Genomic DNA, 26,932 nt, shown 5'->3' on the forward strand with positions numbered 1-26,932 from the left:
AGAAATGACGCAATTTGGACTTTGCTGCTCTCCCTTGGCACTGATCTCAGCAATCCACAGCTCAAAATGTATATATTCCACTGATGTCAGCCTTACTGGAATGCCATTCAAAACCCAAAAACAAAGTTGCACTGGGGTGCACTTTATACCTTCTCCTATATTAGCCAAATTCCTCCTGATCTTTAAACATCATTTAATTTTAAACAATGGCAGACTTTGCAAAATTTAAATAATCTATTTCGGTTAATAACTGACTCGCCCACGCATTAGAAAGTACTTTATTGAAAGCGACCGCATAAATTGCTGCAAGCCTGCACCGCTAATGGTCAATATTTTCTAATTAAATGCAATTAATGTGCATTCGTGTCCAGTACACATAATAAAATCGAATAAATGACAAAACGGGAATTAAAGAGCCAACCGAAAACCACAAAAAGCCATCGAATGCGGGACCCTCACAAATAAATCATACGCCATGTTGTCACAGATGTTTTGCCAACGATTATAATACTGCCGTTGTTGTTGTTTTTTTTTTAGATGGACTCTTTAAAGGAATTAAAATCAATCAGAAATTATGACCCGGCAAATAAGCAAATATTATGGAAAAAAAAATATCAAAAACGCAGGCCAGAAAGCCAATTTAATGTCATCAATATGCAAACGGCATTTGCATAAAAATAATAATTGTCAACTGCCTAGTTGAGTTAAATGCATGCTGACGAGATCCACCATGCTAATTTGTTTGGAAAACCACCATCCATACATCCATTTTACAATACCCCCTCATATACCATAATAATATGTATGTATATTCGCGGATAGAGAGCGGAAACTGAGCACAAAATGGCAGCAATTAAACAATCAACACAACAATTACAATTGTCGACGCACTATCGGTGACAATGTTGTTAGTTGGCATTAATTTATTGGTATTTGGCCAGCAGGACAATTAACTTTTCAATAAACTTCAATATGCTTTATGTGACTTCCGCTTTATATCTTGCCAGGACTATTTTTTCTGAACTGGAACAGAACCACGATTTCTGCATTGGATGGCTCTGAACTCGCTCATCTTTATGGCTTTTAATGTTTGTCTCGGATTTGAGCAATGGAGGACTGGGAGCTGAGAGAAGGACCTGCTCTCCGTATGATTGATATGTTAATGTATCACGTATACGCCGTGTGTGCCGCCATCTTCAAGCGCTTCCACCCCCCCATCATTTGCATATAGACATAATATGCAAATATCTGCCGCAATCTCACTCGAAAGCGAGGAGGAAAAAAGATGGAAGTTGGAAACTGAAAGCCAGAAAAGTATCTGGAAAGTTGTGAATGCGCTGCAGATGTTGACAAAATGTGTGTAAGCATAAATTCATGCATGTGCCACATTGGGTAAACATTTACCGCCAGACCTCCTTTGAATTGGCTTATTAGAGGCGAGAAAGGGTGTGTTCTTTTAACGAACCGCGCCGCACCTGTAAGGTTCTGTACAATGGATCTGCGGCTGACATCTCGACGTCGACAATGTTGCGCCTTTGGTTGTGGCACACAGCTGCAGTCCGATGCTTGGTCTGCCTCCGGTTCCTTTTGGATTTCTGGGCTTTGCAGTGATTTGTTGGCCCTGCTAACAGTCCATTGGCTTGACCTTTTCCGGGGGGCAGGACCTGGGTTAGCCTACAAACGGAAAACAGAAACAGAGCTCGTGGACACAAAATAAAAAGCCGCCACACACAAAGGGACTGAGCTGTGCTTTCATGTTCTGGCTGGCATATGTCCGTTGTCCTTTGTATTAGTGGTCCTGTTTTTTTCCTGTTGTGAGGTCCTTTTTTGCGGCTAAGCTGATTTGGGTTGCCAGTCGCTACAAATGGGCGTATGAGTGATATTTCTGATCTTTTTTTTTTTGTGTGTCGTTAGAGCGGTCTTTTGTCGGCAACAATTGATTGATTGATTGAACGTTTTGATAAGTGCTGTATCTGTCAGTGGGTTAGACTTGAAAGCCTCTACGGACTTTAAGGCAACGGAGTCGTCCAGACAGGACACTCAACGAAGGCCACTTGAAGCCAGTCAGAGCTCTCTCGAGAACTTCCGGCTGAGACAAAAAGGAAGCCTGCTGGAGCCTCCAAAGGCACTGCAACTTGCACTCGAAACGGATTTCCTTGTTATGCACACCGCCCAAATAACAATATGGCATCCTGGCGGCTCCTCAGACCTGGGACTTCAATGCAGAGTCGCCTCGCAATTAGCACGCATCAATAGGCACGCTCCTGCACTCCAGCTCTCCAGCACAAAGCTAAGGGGAATGCTAATCAAGAGGCGAACCAGCAGTCATCTGCATCTGAGAACTGGCACGAGCTCCTGAGACACGAAGTTGAGATTTCGAGAACAAAGAATTTGAACAAAGCCTGGACCTCAGACAGGACCCAAATAGGCAACCCAGTTAGTTGCTACTAATGACCCCAAGGCTGAATTGAACGAACACCTTCGAAATGTTACAATTTAATTGGAAACGATTCGTGAATTTGATGCACTTATTTTTTGGCATGTCTAGCTGGTAGGTAGCCTCTGCTCCTTTGCCGGCCTGCCTGCCTTTGTACTTTTCACACATGCCAAGTGCCATAGATCATAGTCAGCTCCAGCTGAGGAGAAAAAAAAAACTAACAAAAAAGGACGAGAACATTGAGTACATGCCAGGCGGCGGCAGTACAAACGAGCTTGTTTCCGAGCTTCCGACCGAGTGTGTGTGTGGCAGCCACCGCAGGTGGCACAGCCGGCTGGTGGTTTCTGCCCAAAAGTTTCGCCACAATTAATGCGGATGTTGAATATGTTTAATTGTCGACAAGCATGCCATAACATGGAGGCAAGAAGGAGACACGCTGCCACAGCCACACACTGGCAGCAAAGAATGCAAATTTCTTTTGGGATAAATTTTGAAGTTTCTTGCCTCCCCAAGGACAAAAGAGTACTTTCTAGAGCGCTGCAATTTGCTAGTTTTTTGGCAATTTTTTCTCCTTTTTTTTTTAAACAACCATTTCACGCTTAGAAGCATGAAAATTAAAACAGGGACTCGGGGACAGAGCAAAGGGGGAAAGCAGGAATAATTAAGGGCAATTTAAACCGTCCGACCAGGCAGCAGTAGTGGCTTAAGGGGTCTAGCCCGGAGTTAGGCTTAATTTACAATCAATTACGGCGGATCCTCCTCGCATTGTTAACCTGTCCGACACATTTAAATGCAATTTAATGCAATTTATGGGCTTCATTGGGGTTTCGCCACCATCCGACAACCGGGCATACATACTATATACCCAGCATGCTTTATTATTATGCACGAGCATATGCAGAGTACAACGGCGAACAACGGCTCTTATTAAAAGCGGAAACAATGCGCACTTCCGCTTCAATTGTGCGTGTGAGTCCGTGTGCGTATGCGTGCATGTATGTGTTTTCCAGGATTCCAACTGCCAGCCTGCCAGTCTGGCAACCGGCAAGCCTGCCAGGATTCAGGCTCTGCTGCTCGAGCACGCAATGCGAAATGGGGCGAGGTTTCGACTTATTATTCATGCGGCACTGGCCCATGCTACAGCTCCTGTTGTTGCGGCTGATAAAACTTAACAATTTATAGCGCCCGCCCAAGAGAGGGCGTGGCTACTCGGCCTCGCACAAAACACTTGAATGCACTCAAATAACGAGGACCATAAATAAACAGCAGTTCAATTAATAGGGTCAGTCCCCGGTGCGTATACGCAACGTCGAGGCACAGACTCGTGGAGTCTTGAAGGGAGTCTTGAAGTCCTTCGCCCCAGGAAGGAACTTTAAAGTTTTGCTGGCTAAGCAGAAAGTTAATATTCAATGAAATCTACCCACTTACCTCTGCGTTTCTTTTCTTCCACATGCCAGCATATATGTTCATTTCCATCCTTCACCCAGCCAGGACATCTGTAAAGAAGGGGGAAAAAAATAAGAAATATTAGAGTTGGTTCTTTGTTCTCCGCCAGCCGGCAAATCAACATAAAATTCGCATTTGTCACACGACTCTTAAAGTGGCATCCAACCCCCCCCTAGATATATCAATCTAAAATTCACACCACCACACCCACTTGTAAGACACCACCAAATGGGTTGTGTAGCTCCGTTTCGGAGACATTTGTGTTGTGATTTATTTTAAATTGCGTTTAGTTTCGGTTTCGATTCAGGGTCAAATGTGTTGAGAAGAAAGATGTCTCTGTAAGCTTATTTGGCCGTTTTTAATGTCAATTTAAAGACAACCAACTGACACCAAAGAACTCTGAAAGTCGAAGCCCCAAAACCAAGTGCCCATACAAGCGGAAGAGTCGGAGAGGATGGAGGGCAAAAGGACACTGTGGGTCACAAAATATGCTGTCATCACGATTATCCTTAACGTCGTATGGCTGCCAATGCCAGTTGTTTCCTTTTCCGTTATAACCCTGGCCGAACACACGAACACACCAACACACAAGTGATTCCATTCCGGATGTGTAAGAATTTGTAAAACGAGCCAGAGATAGAGACGCAGGACGCCAGGACCAGGGACCTGGTTAGAAAAACGCACCAGAGGACTCACTCTTCGATAAAAGCCGAAAGCCAAAAAAGCAGAAGGCACAAGGCAAAAGGCGGCACCGGCACACAATCAACTCTGTTTGAAAAGTGCGTTAGCCACCGTTAAAAAAAAGGGTTGTCCTTTGTCCTTCGGCTCACTAGTCTGCACAGCCAGGAGAAGAAGATGGAAAAAATTTCTGGGTACCCAGATATAGACAGTCTCTTTGTTGTCTGCTAATTTCACTCTGGCAGAGCTAACTTTTTTCCACTCCTGCAGATGTCTCGGAACCTGCTGAAGCGGCTCTATGTGCTTGCATAATTTTTCTCCTTCATTTTTTCGTCGACTGCAAATTGAAATTTAAAATTTATGCAAATTATTGTGTGGTCCTGTCAAACGAGAAGAAAATAATAAAAAAAAAAAAAAGAAAGGGGTTTCTTTCCAAAGGGTAGTACTTCAGTTTGATTTCATTTTTGATGCTGTTGTTGGTAATTGTGTCTGGAAGTGGGATGGGGTGGGGTAAACACAATGGGAAAACTCTGCAAATTAATCGAAATTAAGCCAGAACATTTTTATGGCATACTTTGGGGCGACGCTACGCCCAGACGGGATACAGGGGACTAGGGCCTTATCTAAAATCTGCTGGCATGCCAACGCCATTACAGAGTCAGTTTTTTGGGTTTTTCGCTTAATCACTGTCCAGCACGCAGTCCCAGGACCCTCGCAGTCGCTATCCACTCCTCATATGTGACCAGAGGCAGGACTCTTGCCACGGCTCCTTGTTTTTGTTGGCAGGCGTCATCGCCGCGTGCAATTAATTAAAAACAAACAAATTTGAAAATGCACGACAGGCTCTCGGTTCTCTCCTGAGAGAGGCGTAGTAGAGCGTACCGCAGGATTCACAGGAAGCCAACAAACTGTCAATGAACAATGCCACTGCCTAGTGCCCAGTGGCGGCCAGTGGCTAGTGACCAGTGGACTTGGGACAGTCGCCTGGCAGGCGACAAAGTTGCTGCCCTAAGCGTTTTTTAATGCACAACGCTGATTTCCCGCAGCCAGCCAGCCAGCCCTACTCGCCCTATCTCTTTCCCTTAACTATGCCGCTCTCTTTCTCTGCCGTCTCTGGGGCCCTTTGGTAATTTCGTTTTATTATTTTGCAGTTTTCTGTTGCCAGCTCTGCTCCACTTTGTAAATATTAAATTATGAGAAAAAAAAGAGAAGAAACGAATCAACGAACTTCTGAAATTTCCCAAATGGAAACAGGAACACGAACACGGACACGGACACGGCCAGGAGCTGGGGCACAAAAACAGATAACAGTTACGCTTACGGCCGTAATAACTGCAGTCTGCCATACTACCTTCTCCGGACTCCCAGTCTGCAGTTGGCAGTTACCTCGCTGGCTACCTGGCTACATGGCTACCTGGCTTGCTGGTTTGGCAGTTATGACACCAGGTGAGTCCCCCATCCTCCTCTCCATTCACAGCCGAGCTTAAAAAGGAGTTACTTTCGAGGGTATTATAAAAGTACTAAGAACTTGCCGGGCCCACCAACTGGATAACGGATATAAATTATTGATATAAGTGTGCCAGAGTGCCTGGAGTGGAGGGAACTGGTTGTGACCAGAGATAATATTTCAATTATTTCTTTTATTTGAAAAAAAAGGAAGCCCCCCAACCCACATTATAAATTATAAAATGATTAAAGTTTCTTAAATTTTTTAGTTCTACTTTTCAAATAGAAAGTATCTCCATTGAAAGTATCGCTTTTTATTTGATTCGTTTTCCTGGTAGTTCTTGGGCCATAAAGCCCCTTTCTATTGCCAAATAGTGCTTACATTTCATGGGCTTAAGTGCCTAAATCAGTGCTTCATGTGCTTCCTGTGGCCATACGAGCCTCAAATTCGATTTGCTTTATTAAATCTGTGCTGGGCCGGCTACGGCCTGGCCTTCTCTGCAGTTTCTGTTTGTTTTCTGGCTTCATGGCCGCTTAGGCACCGAAAATCCCCGGAACAGCAAAGTCCTGCGTATCCTGCCACTGGTAGGGTCTCTGCCATTGCTGCTACTTCTGCTCCTTCAACAATTACATGACGCCTTGCCCTGCAAACTGCGCCATATGCAGCAAATGGCCCCAGTCATGGAAAATGGCAATGGGAATGGGAATGTGAATGGCAAGGATTCATACATGGATATGCCAATGATGGTCATCGTGCTAACTGCTTTAAGTGCAGGCATACAGCATAAAAAAGTATCAAGAGTAGGATAGAAAGAGTGGTAGAAAAGGACAGACAGAGTGGGAGAGAAAGAGCAGGCACTTTAGTGAAAAAAATTGAAATTGAAAAAACGACAAAAGTTTGCGGCCGCATCCGGAGCAGAGTCCTCATCTTCCGGCTCTGTGCTCCAGCTCCTGCTCTCGTCTGCTTCTGTCACCGATCCTGCTTCATTCTCATTCGTGTCCTGCGCCTGCTGCTGTCGTTTGTCGCATGCAATAAGTGCTAGTTGAGTGGCGGCACTTGAAACCAGAGCCACACATTCAATTGGCCCCGGCCACCCCCCTGGTTGCCCACCTCCCTTGGCCTGGTTTGAATTCTGACTGTTTTTCCAGCAACGCTTCGGATTTCACTTTTGGCCCTGGGTGTCGTTGCTGGCGACCTGACGCCACCATTTCCGCCGACCAGCACGGAAGTGGCAGGACGCCACCCCTCCTTCCCCCCTTTTCACGTCCTTCCTGCCCGCTTGGCCGATCCTTCCACTTCTTGTGGATTTTGTGTCGCGGCTACTGCATGCGAAATGTCCTGCATACATTTGCGGGCAGGGTCGAAGTCGAGGCAGCAGCAGAAAAAAAAATACATACAGAGAAAAAAAAAATTGGCCAAGCAATCAAAATGGAAATAAAACGCGAGTGGAAACGGGACAGGGTATAATAATGGGCATAAAGCAACAGCCAGGACACAGGGTCATCAGGCGGCTTAGAAACAAACGGGCCGCTTCTTTTCAGGTTCTTACGGCTCAGATATGCATACAAAAAGGTGTGGTGGCAGGTTGGTTGGTTGGCTGGCTGGCATGTGTGTGTCCTAGACAGAGAGACCGAAAAGAGACAGACAGACAGACGGAACGAACCAGGAGAGCTGGTAATGTCCTTCAGCCAGTGGCAGCCATTTGCCAGTTTGTGGTTTCCGTTTCGCGTCCTTTCGTCGGTGCAATTTCAGTTTTAGTCGAGTTTTTAGTGGCGTCGTCCACAACTCGGCCATTTAAGCACATTTGTCGTCTCATTGTCCTGCTCCTGTGCAGCTCGTCCTTTGTCCTTCGTCCTTCTTCCTTTTGGTCCTCCATGTCGTGTGTCCTTTTCTGACCACCGCTGACAGTGTGCTAATTAGAAGCCCTTGTTGCTTGTGGCCACAACAAAACAGACGTCGTCCACAGGACATAAAACTAAGGCACGGGAAAACAATGAAAACTACTTTCGGGCCCAAAGTCACAGAGAGACAGAGAGACGGAGACGAGCCGGAGACCGAGTTCGGTTTTGGGCCATAAAATGCATGGATGTCCTCTTAAATGTCCTGGCACGTTTTGCGTGCACTGCACATTTTTATTTTGCCGGGGCTCTGCCTTTGGCAAGACGTGTGACTTTAATTTCGGGGGGCCTGTGTAAGGATCCTTCGTCCTGGAGTCTTCTGTTTCTTCTGTTTCGCATTTGAGGGAATCCTCGCCCTTCCCCTGAAAAACCGCAGAGCCAAAAAATATAAATAATTGCTTTGCTTGCTCAACTGTGAGAGAGAATGTGGGCAGGATTCTGGGATCCTGGGGTTGTCTTCCAGTGCAACGCACATTAGTCAATCCTCCTGCTGCCCCCGCCCCAGGACTCTGAAGGGGGGGCTTAAGGTCTACGAGCCACATGACTTCATTTTTCCTCGGCCCAGCCCCGGAGGAGAACATTTATAAAACAAAATTTGTTTATTATGAAAATGCAGCGATGCGAGATAAGCAAGTGCCAGTTGCGAGCCACAACAAAGTTGGCCACTTGACTGGCCAACTGGCCAGTAGTCCCTCCACCATTCTCCGTTCTCCATTCTGCCCACATTCTCCTCCTCGAGTATCCTTGTTAATTGCTGCGGTTTCCGGCTGCTGCCTTGGCTTGGCGCTAGCCAACAGAAAAATAAATGAATATTTTTGCGCCAGCTTAGACATGAGTGCAGAATAAATTGTTTGGCATCAGCTTCTTTGGGTTTCGAGACTGCACAGACTGCAGTGTGTATATGTATGTGTTATAAGTTGTATGCCACACGTATCTGTATCTGCAACTTGTATCTTTTGTTGGCAAATCATGCGCTTTGAAAGTTGGCCAGCCGGAGACTTGCTTGAGTAATTGCCAGAGCATAAATAAACAAGCCCCTGAACCTACCCATCCCTATCCTGCCCCCTGTCCTGTATAGTATTGCGTTTTATGCGGCGCTCGAGCGGAAACGGAAATGCGAGCTTAGCTGAGCGGATGGAGTAACTAACTGGGCTTAAACTGCTTAATGGTCCTGCAATAAAAACCCCAACAGCCGGCATAAAGAGTAATGAGCGCCTTTTTAACCAAAAAGGTGGCCAGCCAATCGATACTGCTGTTGCTTCTTTGCATAATTTATGCTTCTGGCCATAACTCAGCTCCGGGAATGGCGGAACGGTTAAAAATGTCTTCCAACTGCAGCCATAATTTCTGCACCAGCTCGACGGCAATAAATCACAAAATTTCCATCTTCCATCTGCTTGGTTTTGCGATGAAAAAAAAACGATGAAAAATCTGGAAGGGAACATGCTGGGAATTGGAGGTTTTTCAAACCCTCCTCCTGCTGTTGCTGTTGCTGTTAATTTCATTCATTATTTATGGTTTACCTCAAAAACGCATCAGAGTCGAGGGGGTGGTGTGTGTGTGTGACAGTTGTAACCAACAACCCACAACCGACAACCTGCAACCTGCAACCTGCAACCTGCAACCTGCAACGTGGTACGTGCAACTAGCAATTGCCATCACCGTGCACCCATGCATTTACACTTTTAATTAACAAACGCACGAAAATGCTATTTTACAAGAGACAGGAACTGCTATTAGAAAAGTCACATAGAAGTTGCATGTTCTCAGAGGTCAGAGGGCAGAACAGAGGCAACTACAGGTAAATAGCATAATAATACAATTAACTTCAATGTCCGAACGAGACAGCTTGCATACCTAATTGTCATTAATGTGGCAACAATTTGAAAACAATTACCCAACTGATTGAATTTGAATTGGAAATTTTTAAATGAATGTCAGTCATGTGTCAGATACAGTTCATAACCTCTCAGTTCTCAGTGTAGTCTCACATTACGTATACGCCGCATGGGCCGCCGCATTCTGAAACTCCTTTTGCGGTGAGTGCATTGTTGTGTTTATCCGCTCCCCTCGATGCAATTAAAAGCTGGCATTAATCAACAGGCTCCCTGCGAACTATTCTCTCCCTTAGTTACAGTTTCGGCTGGCTCCTTCCTGACTCCTGCCTCCTCCAGCCTTCCCCCTCTGGAGGATGCTTTAATTTATTTAGACCAAATACAACGCCAGCGAAAAATGGCAAACGACAGAAATTTATCTCCTGCACGCCTTGTCGCATAAATTATGTCGAAGGAGGAAGCCATCCCCTTTCCTCCTCCTTGCCCCTGCCCTTCTAATATTCGAGGGGAGAAATTAATGAAAGCAACGCAGAGCAGCAGCACTAAAAGGCGAAAAGATGCCGAAGCAGCGTAAAACACGAGACAAAAGACAGTTAAAATGAACTAAAATCAAATGAAATGTGGCTGCCACAGAGGCGGCTGCTGGGCGGGCCTAATGACAGCCGGGGTGGGGTGGGGTGTGCTGGTGGAGAATAGGAAGCGGAAATGAAAACTGCGATGCCGAAGGACAGCACTGAAGATGCAATGCGACTGCTGCATTGGGAATGCAACAAATCACAGGCCGCCTCGGCTGCAGCAACAAATGTTGCATGGCAAATGCGATTGTCAAGCATTGACCTCATTAGGAAGGCGTGGCCTGCGGGGGAGGGTGGAGGGGGCAGGAAGCCGATGCTCATCCTGGCTGGCTGGCTGCTGCCACTCTGCATTTCCATCCAGTCTCTGGTCGCCTCCTCGACCTCCTACTCCAGCGTTAATAACTGGCGACCGCAAACAATTATGGCTGGGTGGGAAACTGCACTGAGAGAAACTATAAGGCGCTACAATAAGACACGAGCTTCCTAGGCCTACAGGTTTCTAGCAGTGCGGTCGAATGGAGACAAAATCAGGAACAGAAAACGGGCGCAGGAGGAGTCGCCACAGGCGAGCTGTCAACAAGCATAGAATGTCATATACGTCAACGGAATGTGAGTTGCAAGAGTGTAGGAAGCTGGAGGAGCGTCAAGGAGCTTCATCCTCTAATAATGGTGATATAATCAGTGCTAACAAATAGCGACAGGAGGCGAAGGGCGCTCGGAGGAGCCAGAGTGTCGAGGAAGCCGGTGAAAAGGAGGCAGCAGCCGCACAAAGGTGACAAAATGTGACAGCGCCAAAGCGGGACAATGACATGGAAGCTACCACACGGAAGAACCGTTTTCGAAAATCCTCCTGCCACGTCCTGTCCTGCCCCACACCCCTCTTCCCCAAAAAAGGCTCACCCATACAGAGACACCTGTCAACCGCACTCACGAGTGGCAGCAACAGCAACAGCAATAGCAGCGGGATCAGGCTGGAAGAAGGAGTTCCTCCTGGCAAGAACTGTAAACTGTCATATCCTTAAAGCGGGGCTTAGCCCTAACCAAGACAACCAAAACAAATTACGTCGCATTTAAGTTTCATAATACGCTTAAAATGAAAACGCACAAAAAGTTTTTGGGGCAAAACTTTTCCAATGCCAGTGCCAGTGGTAGTGGCAGTGTGGCATGGTAGGAGCTGGGAGCATTTTCTTTAGAGTATTGTCAGAAAACTAAAGCTGCGAAAAGCACCTGAAAGGCAAGCCACCTGACAGACCCCAACAAGGATGGCTGGGTGGGTGCCACTGCAGTCTGTGTGCCATGTCCTGTGGCCAAGACAATGGGCTGCGACAAGTGCAGGAGTCTATAAAAACGAACGAGGGCGGACCGAAAACTAAAAACTTGCAAATGCACATCCCAACAGAGGGGAGCTGGCTGGCTGGAGGGAAACCGCATGCTCGACATGGTATAGAAAGAATAAACTAAGAACTGCAACTACAACAATTTTTCAGAGGGGAGGGGGTAGGGGAGCACATCTCATTGTCTGCATCCTCTGAACAAAAAACTTCGCTTGCATTCTGTGTTTAAAAAGGGCTTCAAAACAGCAACATCAACAGACAAGTCGCCGAACAAACATAGAATTTTGTGGGTGGTGTGTTGTTGCACCATGTTGTTGCACCTTCTCGACAACATGACAACACCCCCACCAAATCAGTAGCAAGGAGATGACAGCTGTCTGGCTTTGGTTTTTGGTATTCGGGATGCACTCTTATTTACACTTTATTGACTCGAAATCAGGCAAGAAGTATTAACTTTTTCGAGGTCTATTCCCCCAGGCTAGCTAGTTGAAATATATTAATTGACTTTCAAGTTCTAGATTTGTTTAATTTTGTACCCTAGGGCTAGCTCTTTCACCTTTGAACTCTGCTGGAAATGAGACAGGCCTCTGCCCCTGTGCTTCTTTTCCTTTGAATGGTATCACCTGCGGCGCCTTCTTAGAAAAGCTTTGAAAAGGATCTGAAAACTGGGAACTGGGAAAATTTCCGCTGCTTTTAAGGTCCAAAGTTTGCTGCAGTTTTTCATAAATCTTATATGTGCTTGTGCGATAACAAACATGACCGCATGCAGGGCTCGGACCTGGTCTAGTGCCCGGGCCACTTGGAAATTATGACAACCTGGCCGGGGCAAACAAGCGCACAGTGACCCGGGCTTGGAAAATTCATGGGTGCTTGGCAGCTGGCCCAGAAAACCAGAGGTGGAAATCCAAGAGACGCTGGTGCCTACGCCAATTGGCAGAAAACAAAACATGGCCGGGCAGGAGAAGCAGCAGAGCCAGCGGGGCTGCCACTCATTGCCAAAAATTCTTGCCACAGGGCCGAAAATCCTGTCGGTTCGGTGGGTCGCTGGGTCGGTGCCTGCCACCCAGCCAGCTCCTGCTCCTCGTGCCATTTTTTGGCAATCAGCTTCATCTTCTAGTTTTGGGGCGCTCGTACTTTGGGCCTTTCATGTTTGCCAAACGGGAACTTTGGCTCGTTAATATTTTTGCACAGCGGGCGTGTAAAAAGGACTCTACATCCACATCCACAAACGAAATCAAAAAAGTTCGAGACAAACGATGGCAACAAATTTTGTAAATCTACATGGTGACCTCCACCTCCACCCAATCCTTTGAAAGGTATTTTGCAATATTCAGTTACCAGGCTGCCTTCTGGATCCATAATTCTGTGACTTGGCCTTTTGTCAGTTGGCCATATTGGGTGTTTGTTGTGTATTCTGGGTGTGTGTCCAGATTCCAGCTCTCGAAAGTGGGCTATCCCATACAATTTTAATGCATATCAAATGATTTAATTTGACGCCACATAAAAATGGACACAAAACGAGCTAGAGCCAGCCAAAGTGTTTAAAGAGGCGGTGGTGGTTGGGGCATGGGGCGTGGCATGCGTGCGTGTGGTCGCTTGGAGGTGGGGAGGTGCAAAACAAAAAAAAAAAGCCAAGTCTCCGTAATTACTTTGATGAAAAATGGCAGTTTCAGTGATTAAGCAAAGCCTGAGAGCGGGGAAAAGGAAATAGGTCCAATGTATTAGTGTGCGTGGCATGTGGCATGTGGCACCATTCACTTGATTACACATACGCCATGTTGTGCGAGGCGAGAGCAGGAAATTAAGCCTGTGGACTAGGCGGAAGTGGCCAAAGTCAAACGATGTGCCAGTGCCAGCCTGCAACTGTTGGAGAGTACACGGAGCGAAATAATTCGGTATATATAATCCTAAATAAAATATAGAAGCAGAGAGGCTATTGAATTTTACCCCAGTGTATTCTTCTTCAAGTATGTGGCAGCCTAATGATGTCAGCAGTGGCAAGAACACGCAGTTGCCGCATTATTTGTAATTGCCGCGGCATGTTCGCCAATGATCGTCTCGCCTTGCCATATCCTTTGCCTTATCCTGTTGGGCCATAACTCAGGACCCTGTCCTCCTGTGAGCTTTTAAGTAAATATCGACGAAATATGCCAGGACATGCTCACTTTGCCGGGAAAGAGACCCGCGACGACATGAAAAATCTAGCGAGAAAAACATCTTGCCATAAAGAATGTTGAAGAAAAATTGCAACTGCGATAGCGGGCAACATCACAGTTGCAACACCAGCAACACCAACAATGACAATAAATTGCAGCAAAAATGAGCAATGAGTAATTCATATGGTGAGACAGAAGCTGGAACTGGTACTGGGGCTGTGCAGGTCCTTAGGCCAAGGGCAGGACAGGAGGAGGAGGAGCAGCAGCTGGAGCTGAAGGCAGTCGAGGGAATAGCCGCAGAGCGAGCAATTCAACGGACCATCAATCTTGACTGCTCTCGGTCCCATCTCCTTGATGCCCAGCTCCTCCTGGCGCCGCCGAGTCTACATCAATTTGGCAACGGACAATGCGGACAGCGGACAGAGGGACAGCCAACGGACATGACGCGCTTTTATGTGGCTGCTGGGAATTGAAGAGGCAACAAAGGCGGAAAATCGAAAAGAAGGAACGCGGTCGGTTGGATGGTTGGTTGGTTGGTTGGGGCGATGGGTAAGTGGGTCGCAGTACGTGCGAGCTGAGCGTTTGTAATATGCTTGTAAAATGCAATAAATTTTGTTAGCTCGCGCTTGGACAAAGTCACAGGACGCAGGACACAGGGCAGAGAGGAAGCGGTGGTGGCAACATTGACGATGGCAAGCCATAAAACGCGTTTTTGATTTGCCCCCAAAATTTATGTGAGCACATTAAAAGCGAGACAGTCGTAGCAGCAGCAGCAACCGAGCAACAGATTGTTGTGAGCCATAATCTCCGACTGTTATCAGAGTGCCAGGAGCAGGAACTGCCAGGAGGCAGGCAGGCGGGTTGAGTAGCGACAGGTGTTGTCGTTATGTGGCATAATCTTTTTGACAACCCGCTGCATATGAGAGTGCCCACGTTGACAGGACTGATTGGGGAAGATGTGACTGCTAATGCTCCCATTTTCCGCTTGTTGATTGCCACAGCCAGAGTTCTCACGAAACTAGGCTCCGTTTCGGGGGTACACTTGTTGTGTGTGATCAGCATTATGGTCTGTAGTTTCCCCGATTTGTCGCTGGCCCAGCGATCTCTGTTTACGTTTCTGGTTAGATGCCTCTCCCCAAAATCACTACTGGTGCGAAATCTTTGTTTGTTTATGCCAAGTTTTATGTATCGGACGATTCGCAAAACGGCAAACGGCAAACATGTGGGTATATGTCTATCTACTGGCATCAGTATCTGAGTATCTGCGAGTGTCTGTGTGGTGTGGTGTGGCGGCTATAAACGGAACATCTGCGTATGTTGACGTAATGCGGAATGGAAATAGCTGCCAATTATTCGGGCCGAAACATTTTAAACTCGTTGTTTATGGACCCGGCGTCATCTCATCTTTTGGCTCTTTTGGTTAATGCTCATTTACGGCCTCGTTCCGGGTTTTCGTTGTCCCAGTGGGCTACTACTGGGCATTCGAACTGACCTCGGTCAGTGGGGCCAATTGAGATTCACAGGCTGTTCTGTGGCTTAGCCATAAACTTGACAAGACAGCTAATGGAATTCGCCATGGAATTGGGCTCGGACTAGCAAATGGATTCCTAATTCCCATCTCCCAGGCCTCCGATGTCATTGAAGGCCACTACAAGCTGCAATCATGGAGAGAGATACAAATTGCACTTCAATGGCCAGGAAAACGAAAACAATTGCCTTGGATATTTATGCGACCTTTCCCTAGGAAACTTAAACCAAAAATCATGCAAATTGTTATATTTATTTCAATATTTTATTAGTCTCCCCAAACGGAGTCCAAATCCAAATCCGATACAGATTCGGATTCGGATGCGGATGCGGATTCGGAATCTGATTCCTCGCCATGGTCATAAATTGCAGCAGTAGCAGGACGAAGGACTTTCTGGCCATAAATATCGCAGCCATTACCCAAAACACAAACTACAAAATGGGAAGCTGGGAAGAGTCGAGGACGGGGACATATACATACATAGATAGAGGAGCATGGATGGCACAATAAATAAATCGGGCCAGCGACGTTTTAAAACAAATAGAACCAAAACGAAAACAAAACAATTCTGAATGCACACCCGAAGGAACTGTTGGTGGTGCGGTGGTGGAGGGGGGCGAGAAATGGCGAAATAAAATTTGCATTTTTTGCGCTTAAAGCCCCCGGTATCAGCAACGAGATGTGTGCAAAGTCAAAGTCAGCAGAAGCGAAATGTTATCGGTTATTGAACAAGTACCGCTTAGGAGGAGGAGGAGGAGCAGCCAGCCGAGGGGCTGGGGACTAAGAGCTAGAGATGCTATGTATGGTGGATGAGGGTGGTGTGCCAGCTCATCTCTATGTACATATTTTTGTCTTTTTATTTATTTGTTTTCGTTTGTTTTTGAGGCAACCACAGTGGGTCTTTAATAAACCAACAGTGCGTATGAGTAATGTCATGTCTCTACTAAGAACTGACGCTCCCCATTTGGGACTGGTCTTTTTTTTCAATCTTTGCTCTCCTGGTCCTGTCTTTGTCCTGGTCCTTGTCCTGCTCCTAGTCCCCCACCCCCCCCTCATTGGCATCAGAAATCATTTGATGTTTTCATGCCCTTTTCAGACGACGGACTCTAAAAAAAACTTTGCCGGAACCGAAACATTTTCAATACATTTGATTAAACCCGGGCTTGGGTCTGGGTCCTGATGCTACTGTCCTCTGTCCACCACTCCCTTGGTGGCCCTTCCACCCCTCCCCCAACCCCTCATCATTGCTGATGGCCGTGCCATAAAACGTTTATCTCCCACACTTTGCTCTTTCACTCCCTATCGCTCGTTCTCCTCTATCGCAGTATCAATAAATTAATTTGAAAACTTTGTCGCTCCTATTTGATTCCCCATTTCCCACCCACCACCCTCCTCTATCTCTTTCGTTTTTCTTTTAATTTTTTTCTTTTTTTTTTTGTGCAAATTTTCGTCTGTTTCAAATTCGTTTCATCGTCGGTATCTTGTATCTATAAGTTAGCATCGGCATCGTTTTCTGTGCTGGTGCTCCGTGTAATTTGCTTTCCCGCCCCCCCCCCCCCCAAACCAAGCCCAAGCCCAAGCCCAGTCCGGGCCTAGGAACAGCATACAACTAGGACAACTATGAGTTCAGTGCGATGGCAGTTTGCTCGACAGGCAGTTAACATGAACCACCTACCACCCATCCTCCACTGCCCATCCTCCTGCCAGTATGTGTGTGTGATAGTATTCTTTTTTTTTTGGCTATTGAATTGGTTTCATGCTCATGCATTTTATATGAAATTGTCTGCATGTCTGTCTGACTTTTTGCCCATCGTGTCACACCCACACCACCCTAACCCCAAACCCCTAACCCCTAACCTCTAACCCCTAGCCGTGTAATCTAACCGAGCGCCTCTGCCAGTTGCAACATTTTCGGGGATAGGGTTGGGGCACCGAAAAATTTACATCGCTTAATTCGTTAGCCGAGAAAATGTTTTTCGCCTGCAATTAGTGGACAACATTTGTTAGCCAAACACTTTGAAAGGTGGTGTAGGATGGGTGGGTGGCAACTGAAAACTGGCAATAGGCAATGCAGGTAGCAGCACTAGAGCTCTTATCTTTATTACAAAAAACGAAAGAAAAATGCCAAAAAAGAAGCTCGGCCCGGCCAAGGAAAGAAATGTGGACTGGGAAAAACCCCCCCCTAAAAAAAAAAGAAAAGAAAGAAAATTAGGAAAAAAAAGCGAAGAATTCGACTAAGAACGAGGAGGAAAAAGATGAGGCAGGAGGCAGAAGCTGGTGCTGCAAAAAAATTGCCAAATGGAGATGGGAAACTTTTTTTCCTTGGCTCTCGTATGCTCGACTTTTATTTGAAGTAGAATTTTAATCCATGGTTTTTTAATGCGGGCGATAAACTTTTACGGCAATTGTCGACGGCATTAGCGTGTGGAAGGGGTACGAACTGGGGGTGAAGGAAGGGAGGGGTAGGGAAGTTAGCTCTTTTCATTTTGCCTTTGTTATTTGGCCGATCACCCACTCGGCCACACCACCCTATCACCCATACCACCCACACCAACAGACATACATGCATGACCCCAGCGATAAAGCACAGGTGGCAAGTAACGGTATACAGTTTCATTATGCTATCCCTTGTTGACGCTTTTGATGTTTAATGCTTTAATTAAATGTTTCATTAGCACGCTCAGTTGCAGGAGGCGTGGCCGTTGGTCTCCACCCACCCATCGCCGTCGAAAAAGGTGGCAAGAATAATAACTTTCTGACGGTGGCGTTTAGATCTTAATTGCGGGGGTAATATGGACTATCTCTGATTATAAATTTGGTTTATTTTGTGGCTTAAATACATACTAGTCTTATAATTAATAGCTACTTAATATAGTTATTTGTTTTACATGCATTTTTAAGTACCTCTTTGAAGTAGTTTCCCAATCAGGCCCTATGGATTGGGCTTATATAGATCTATTGGCTTACCCGCTCCTTCTTTCGCCGCTCTCGCTCCCTCACCTCCTCCGCCGCCACCACCGTCTCCAGCGCCCCTTCCGGCTTCCAAAACTCAGATGGTGCCCATTCATGTTTCTGGTTTCAGGGTTTGCGGGCTTTGCGGGCTTTCGGTTGCGGCATTTTTATGCTTTTTAATTCAGTTGTAGCTGGCTCTGGCTGTTTTCTGTTAGTTGTGGCCATAAAAAATCCATTTTAGCCGGGCCAACACGCCAAACCAGTCGGTCAGAGTCGTCGAGTCGCCGAGTCTGGTGTTTTGTTATAAATTCACGACTTTACCGCAACAGCACGAATCATGGCCCCTTCTCTCACCACACCTGGCTTTTGGAGCAGCAGCAGGAGCGACCTCAGCCAAGGCTGAGATTGAAAAGATGACAAAGATGGCTGCAACATCCGGTTGGTCATGTGTGAGGTTGGGCTGTCCCTGTCTGTGAGAGAGACTGCTGGGCTTGGGATTGGGATTGGGTGGGAAATGTGACTACCAGACAGCTCCGGCAGCGGCGCCTCATTCTCAGTCTGAGACTGACTTCTGAGTCTGGAATCTAAGTCTGGATCTGAGTGTGCCTTTTGCCCTAGTCCCTCGTATATGTGAGTCCCGGTCTGATAACTGTATGTAGTACCCTCCCACTGCACTGCAACGTCTGTCAATCTGCACTGAGCGAAAAACAGTAGAAAACCCTAGAAGCTTCTTCTGATTCTGACACATTTTTGGAAGAAGACCCCATTAACCCCACTGGGGAACATAAAGTTTGTGGGCTAAGTGGTTTTAGCTTTAAGGTTTAAGCCCTAAAGTCAGCCTTTAACCTCCTATATAGAGCTAGGCTGGTTTCACTTCTAGAGTTTCTATGACTTGGCTCCATTTATGGCTAGAACCATCTGAGTTCTACCAGATCTGAAGTTATGGTTTCGTTTCCCCCGTGTATCTGTATGGGTGCGATGTCTGGCCCGGCACTCCGGCACTCGCACTTTGTAATTGCAATTTTGCGAGTGTCTGGCGATAGCTCTTGTTGCCGGATTGAGCGCTTGAGGGAATGACGCATTGGCTCGCCTCAGACTTTTTTTTTTTTGGCTGATTGTTCACTTTTTTTTATATTTTTTTTATATTATTTGTTGTCTGTATTGTTGTTGTTATGGTCGGATTTTGCACTTATTTCGCTGGAGGAGCACTGTATGTCGTAGTAGTGTGTTACTGCTTGTCTTTGTTTAACATTGGCACCGTCGATCCGATTTGAGTCCCCTGTCCCCACATCAGAGTGGGTTCCTCCTCGGTGGGCGGTGGGCAGCGAGCGGCGAGTGAGGCAGTGAGAGAAAGAGAGATAGATGCAAGAGAGAGAGCCAGAGCAACCGGCACAGACGAAACGCGCAGCACGAATGAATGGAGTTGTCCGGAAAGCGGGCGAGCAAAGCTAGACGCAAATGCTGGCCGAAAGCCCGAAAGCCGAAGAGCCGACCGAATGGGCTGGCTGGGAACCCGAAGTTCCGGCAGAGCTCGGTCTCTCGGTGAGCCATTCTGCTCAGGCGTGTAGGTCGTCTAGAGGCCGTTCGCATTCCCGAATACCGTTCGCGTACCGTTCTCTTCGTCCCCAGCTCTCTCTTTCGGCCGCCCCAAAAACGGCTCTCTTTGTGGCCACATTCTTGGGGGCCGAAAACTGCAAATCAAAGTCGAGGTCGTTGTACGTTGTCGGCACGTCGCTGTCGGCGTCTCAGCAGCTGCTCGGTTGCTTCTCTGCCACAATTCTGTTACTGCGCTGAATGATGTTTAATGCCTGGCCCGATCTGCCACCGCTCCACCCCTCCCACTAGTCAAGCGCCAGCGCCACCTCTTGCCTCCCAGCCGCTTGCCACTACTGCTGCTGCTGCTGCATTATGCTGCCATGTATCTGTCTCTTCATTTTTCGCCCGTGCGGCTGTGTGTTTGTTTGCTGCTCGGTATGCCTTAACTTGGCTTTCTTTTGAATAATGTTGCTTCATGCTTTCGCAGTCTTGGTCTTCATCTGTCTGCCTCGGCAGCTCTCGCTGGCTGTTACCTGCCCGCCCCTGTGCCTCCCCTGTCATCGTGCTGGCCGAAAAATGCTGTTACTTTTATGTGCAACCCTTCCGCCCCCTTTTTCACCCACCACCCCACCGCCCCTTCCTCTCTAACAAGGAATTCAGTTAGCCCGCTCGCTTTGCCCATTTTTACTACTTTTTTCTTTTTTTTTTTTTCCTCCCATTTTAATACATTTTCGGCTGGTTTCGGGGCCCGGAGTCGCAGCTTTCGCGCGTTTGTAATAAAAACTCGTTATAAGTAGAAATTCTTTTCTTCTGGGCTAGTTCCACCTGTCCCCCCCCCTGCCCCACCGGCCTCGCCACTCATCTATTTCCCTTCTTTAAGCACTCTTTGCGGCCACTTTTCTTTATTATGATTTTTTTTTTGTTTTTTGCTCTCTTCACAGCCATAACAAATGTGTGAACCGCCTTTGGCCAAAAGACCCCAAAAACAAAAAAAAAAGAGGTAATACCAGAGCCGGATTTGGAGTTAGAGCGGCTTATGCCTTCAGAAGTTGGTTAACGCCCCCGATCCGATCTGTTATCTCGGTTACCCCTAACCCTGTATGCCGGCTAATTTGCTTATCACTTGGCCGGTTCAGCGGCACTGATAAGAGAAGAGACTATAGGGCGGAACCGGGCGATAAGATACCCGTTCACGTGTTAACCGGAATCGATGCGAATTCATTCCGTCACGGACTATTTAACATCATTTATCGTGAGCCCTAAACAAGGCCCACTGGGGGGTTAAGGGTCAGGGGGCCATAGGAGGCTCCAGCTGAGCCGCATGATTAGGCAGAAAGTCACTATATTGGCCGGGAAGAGCCCAAAGTTTGCTTAAATTTGAATTGCCAAACAGGAATGTGCTGATGAATCGTTTTGGGGGCATTGATGACTCCTCCATTTCATTCAGAATGTGACCCAAAGAAAACAATGGCTAGCGGGGGAGAGGGCTTCTACTTTAACAGATACTTAAGACCATCCTACGGGGCGTATACTTAATATCTGCAATATGTAGCTTCCCCGCCACTTATCACTGGATTTAATTGCAATAACACTCACCTGTCGTTTCGGGGCTAACTCCCAACCCCCTTCCAGGGCAGGTGCTTGTTGATTGGGGCAGGCAACGGCGCGACGGCAACTTGGATTTAAAATTTAAAATTTAAAATTACTGTGAATCGATTACGACCGCCACGGAGTGTTGGATTGCACACGATTGCCATAACCATTAGCCATATAAACCATAAACCATATAGCCATATAACCATATAACAAGAAGCGGATCAGAATGCACACTGGGGGACACGGCAAATGTATTTGATTTCAGTTTCGGATTCCGCTGGCTGATCACTTAGCCTCCACTGGAGGAGGTCTTGCTTTTGTGGAGTCATGTGATTGTACTTTTGGGTTTTTTTTTTGGGGCTTAGGTGGCGGTACACAGCACACAGCGACCGCCTCGCTGGAGAGTCCCAGCTCGACTGACGCTGCACAACCTATTGGCGGAACCTGCAACTCCAGAACCGGAGCTTGGACCGTTGGAGTTTGGCAGCCACTATTTCTACTTCTCTACCACTTTCTGTTGGCCGCCAAGGCGAGCTCGGGGCAACCTCAGCTGGCGGACGTTGCGTGGCGACTGAATGCCAACTTCTCGGGGACTGGCCCAACGAGAACTGCTGTGAGCCCCAGGTCTCTCTGCAACTCTTCCCAACGCCGCCGCAAACGAGAGAGAGGTACGCGGCGCTGCCTTTCGCCAGCTGCGCTGCGCCGCGCTGCACTGCAGTGACGGTGGGTCTGGTGGGGTTGGTGGGGCTGGTGGGAGTTACGGGCCGTCGGGCCAGACAACGAGTGCATTGGCATAGTAAACTTTGCATGAGGCGCCGCCAGCCTCACGCTTCCGCTCCCACTTCCACTCCCACTTCTCGGTCGCACCTCTCTTTCTCTTTCGGGCGCTGCGATGCCGTTAGATGCGCACTTGACGTCTGACGTCGCAACAAGTCGGCGGCGTCGAAGTCGACTGCAGCAGAGCAGCAAAGCAGCGGCTCAGCGCCGTCGGGTGTCTGTCTCGGAATCGCGTTGCTTCGTTTCGGAAGAAGGATATTGCCGAACGGAAACGAGCCAGAAGCACAAAAGGCCCGACGAGCCAAGCCCACACGAGCCCAGCCGAAGGCCAGTGGCGCCACCAAAGTTCCTCCGATTTTTGGAGTTGGTCCTTGGGAAGTAATAGCGTTTAAGGACCTTATTGGAACTTAACATTAAAAAAATTGAGTATTTTTAAGAAACTAACTAATATTTAAATCAAATATTTTAAATTCTAAAGAATTACATAGAAGAATCTTATAGAAGAAGGCACATTTGCAATTCCTAGCCTTAGGAAAGGGAGTTTAAAAGCCTGCCTTTCTCTAGATTTCTAAAAGAGGAAAGGGTAGGGTCTGAGAAATGGGGGGAAAAGGAACTCCTTTTTGGCCAAAAGGGCTGGGAAACACGGAAACGTCGAGTTTAGCCGGCATTTTGCAGTGCATCCGCTCAGGGTGGATTCAGCACTCTCTCTCTCTCTCTCTCTGTCTATCAGGCAAGAGAACCTTGCGGACAAGAGCGCAGGACTTAAGAGAGAACTGTAAGCTGTCGGGCTTTTTTTTGGGGCAGGTCAAGTCGCCGGCAGAGGACCTCCAGCTGACGGCCATCGGACACGAGACGTGGAAGCGGCGCCCAGAACGAAGCAAAAAGACCCGGCCGGGACCCACTCGTTATTAGATTCATCTTGTTTAGCGCTTAAGCAGCTTGGAGCCCGGCTCCCAGCCGACGGGCAATCCCCAACTGACCGTAAACTACGCTCGGTTGCTTTACGGCCTGAACCTGAAACCCTCCCTGTGCCCAGCACACTTTTCTCATCATTATGCCAGTTGGATTTTTATGCTCGGCATCTGCAATGTTTCATTAAAATGATTATTAGCGCCATCTCTCCAGGATTCACTAGTATTTCTTTAGACTCTCCACAACATCCAATTAGATGGGAATCCTCTCAAGCTTGATTAGGCCGAGGGGGCCTCTTGGCCGATTTGAATTGGTTGCTCCATTCAAGCTCATGGCGGGCAGCCACACGCGAGACGACAGCAATTAAATTATCAAACAATTTCCCAATCCCAACTGCAGAATTATTATTAAATTTTCCTCCCCCCCCCTCGGCCCACACTCAGGCAACGGCCTAAATACTTATTGGCACGAATATATATACGTATGTAAACGTCGAGATTTGCATGAGCGAGGGGATGCCCTGCCCTCGGAGGACATTCTGCACACATGTCGCCTATTAACCGCGTACAATTTTCATATGCAAAATTGGCAAAATTTTCGATATGACCAAAAATATGCAGCCGGAATTCCAGGCACAGGACTAAATGGCTACAGTAAACCAATTCCAATTCCCGAAAGTAACTGCAGGACTTATCTGCAAGTTTGAAGCCTGGACTAGGGCTTCCTACTAAATGTAATATTATAATTAAAATTAAAAATTAAATCGTAGGCTTGCTAACACTTGCCATCACTTCTGGCAAGCTGCACTGTCCTATAACTGTGTGGGATTTTGAATTCTGCAACGCCCCCGCTCCAGCTCCCACTGGCCACTGCCACCGCGTCTCCTTCTCCGGCAAGTTTCAAACTGCATTTTAGGCATTTTGTCGCTAAATTGAGTTCCGGTTTTAGATGGCTTTTGTGTGGGTTTTTTGGTCCAGCCAATCCCAGTCCGATCCCTCGCCCGATCCTCCGAACACAGGTCCTGCCAGTTGCCAGTAGCCAGTAGTGTGGCCACTGGCCAGTGTGTTTGTCTGTGACATGTTTTTCACAATTTTTTTGTGAGTGTGTGTCCGTGTCTGTGTATTTATTTTATGGCCGTCGCAGTTTGTTTTACAAATATTTTTATCCGGGCTCTAAATAAATTCGCATAAAATTTGCGCCGCACAGCGTCGGCGAATTGCCTTGTAATTAAACCAGAAAGGATACCACGGCTGCCAAAAATAGCCGGGAGCATACAGTAAACCAGTAACAAGAAGTTGGCAGCAATTAGCAATGGACACAAATAAATTATTTACAAATTTTCTGCATTCGCCATAAACAATCTACAATAATGCCGTGGCACGCGGTCCGGTGGCGCTGGTGGGGCAGAGTGGCAGTGGAAAAGAAAAGCTGGTAAAGTGGAAAATTATGGCAATAGCCACGAGAGCTTTAATTAAACATTAAAACGATGCTAATCAGCGATCCCAGGGCAATTCCAATTCAAAACTAAAAGCCTGCATTAAAGCGGATGTGGAGAAAGGGCAGAAAATGGCCATTAGATGGCCAACAACAACAGCTGAGTTGGAAACAAAAAAAAATATCTGAATATATATGCGGAAAATATTCAAATGCATCTAAATAAATATGAGCATTTTATAATTTTATATATGCAGATAGGCTAGTCAAAATCATTGTACTTCCCCTGTTGGCCGATGTGGCCCACCCCCTCTGGAATATTGAAAAGGATTAACTTTGATCAGAAATGGCACTGGGAGCAGTCAACGCCGGACAGGGCACAAATTAAGCTAATTGCACGCCAGATATGCCGCCCCATTGAGCTTCCATTCGAGAGTTACGGATACAGGGGATACTGAATACTGAATACTGGATAGTGGATAGAGGTGCTGCGGATCACATTAATAGTCGCATTTGCATTTCCACTGCCCAGCACTCTATCTGGCCAAAAACAGTAACACGCAATCGGGCCAACCCGGCCAACCAGGCCAACCAGGCAGATGGACTCATTGTCAGTCTCCCCGGACCTGATGATGAAATGTCCTGTCAAACTGACAGCCAACAAAAATCCATCTGTCGAACTGAGTGCCGAGTGCCGAGTGCCTAAAGTCATATACACCAGACAATATTGGAGGCCTCTGATTGACAGGTCAGGAGTCAATTGAAGGGGTCGTGCTACTGCCTTTGGAGTGACTTTGAATTATGCACAAATGGTGCCACAATTGGCTGGAATTTGCAAAAGATACGGTATTACAGGATGGGGGATACAAGAATACACGAGTACAGGATACAGGATACAGAGCAGTAGGAAACTAAGTCACACCATTACTCATTGGTACCTTGAGCAAGTGGCAAGTGGCATGTGACTTCCTTGCTATCCACCTGCTAGGCGTAATAAATTCGTTCCTTAAAGCTCCTGAAACCCGCCTAATTGATTTGATTTCCAGGAAAGTCAAACGGTTGAAACTTTCCACAAAAGCACTCAATTAGTTCAAGGTGGCAGCTGAGTGAAAACTTTTAAGCTGCCAAATTAAATGAAGTGTGGTGGCAAAGCCCGCAAAAGATACGCAACTTTTTGGCTAATTCGCGAGGATTTTCAAGCAGGCAGCTAATTGGAAAATCCAACCAGCCAACCGCTACAGAGTCGGGTCGCGTGCAACTTGACGTATACTTAATCTCTTTGACACACACACACACACTGGGGGTATTGGGATGTAAGTGGTGGGCGGTGGGTGGTGGCTCTCAAATGGGTTAACAGACAAGCCCGGAACTTGACACACTCTCTGAGCTGTGCAAGATGCAAAGCAAATATAAACAAATCAGCGGACAACCATGGAGAGTCAGCAAAAATGGCAAACACACACACACGAGGCAAAGGGATAACGATAGATGGCCCACACACACACACTAAGGCCACGGTGGGGGGGAGGTGGACATTTTTAGGAGGACGAACTTTAAAAAATTTCACATCAGCAGAAACCTGCAGCAGAGCAGCAGAACAGCAGCTGCCACAACCCAGCACACAAAAACATATGGAAATTAAATTTTCTTTTAAGAAAAACGAAAAATGCCACATTTTTGTTGCAGCATTTTTGGCGCAGGCCTTAGCCGCTGACCAAAACGGTATCTTTCTCTGTGTGGGTGGTTGGGTTTTAGAAAATGAAACTTTGCATCGAAACCTCTAAAAACAAGGCCCTCGGAGCCTGAAAGCCAAAAGAGTCTGAGAACTGAGAACACTGCCCACACAACTGCGGCTGCGAAAGCACTTAATCATCTTAAACCGTTGTTTGCACGGTTTGCCGCAGACGTGGCTGCTACCTCCGGCCTGCCACCATTGCTCCTGCCACCAGACTCCTGCCTTTAGCCTCTGGCCACGCCCCCACAGGCAGGCACACTTTGGTCCTACACGTGTTTTCATATGCTGCGTCGCACGCAAAACAAAAACAAGTGCCTAAAAAAAGGAAAACCTAAAAAGGATACTAAAGGATGTTAGCGAATAGGCAATGCTCTATGAAACCTAAAGATAAGGACTTTCAGATACTTGGCTTATAGAAGCCATAAGCCTTGAAAGCTTAGAGATTTAAATATAATTAGATTCTTAAATAAAAACTATTATTTTTTAAAGAGACTCGCAATATCCTTTCATTCAATATCTTGTAACCCTTTGGAAGCACGTAACCAGGTAAAAACCGAAAAGAGTTTGGCCAACAAAAACGGATATATAACATCCAGCTGCCATGCCTCAAAAACCCGCATCCCCCATCCCGCATCCAGTATCTCCTGCCACCTTAG

At 47.0% G+C, this 26,932-nt stretch overlaps 1 long non-coding RNA gene across 3 annotated transcripts in view; it reads right to left on the reverse strand.

Moving 5' to 3' along the window:
• LOC138926182 (uncharacterized) overlaps positions 1-19,712 on the reverse strand; it is a 36,482-nt gene extending 16,770 nt beyond the window's left edge. The window contains exons 1-2 of one of the 3 annotated variants that reach the window (XR_011442560.1): positions 18,302-19,712; positions 3,866-3,933 (exon numbers count right to left, since the gene is read on the reverse strand). This is a non-coding gene — a long non-coding RNA (uncharacterized lncRNA). Of the gene's footprint in view, positions 1-3,865; positions 3,934-18,238 lie in introns of all 3 variants that reach the window. The other 2 variants (XR_011442559.1, XR_011442558.1) reach the window with 2 other exon arrangements.
• Positions 19,713-26,932: the final 7,220 nt, after the last annotated feature.

The sequence above is a fragment of the Drosophila bipectinata genome, chromosome 2R, assembly GCF_030179905.1.
Source record: "Drosophila bipectinata strain 14024-0381.07 chromosome 2R, DbipHiC1v2, whole genome shotgun sequence".
Lineage (NCBI taxonomy): Eukaryota > Metazoa > Arthropoda > Insecta > Diptera > Drosophilidae > Drosophila > Drosophila bipectinata.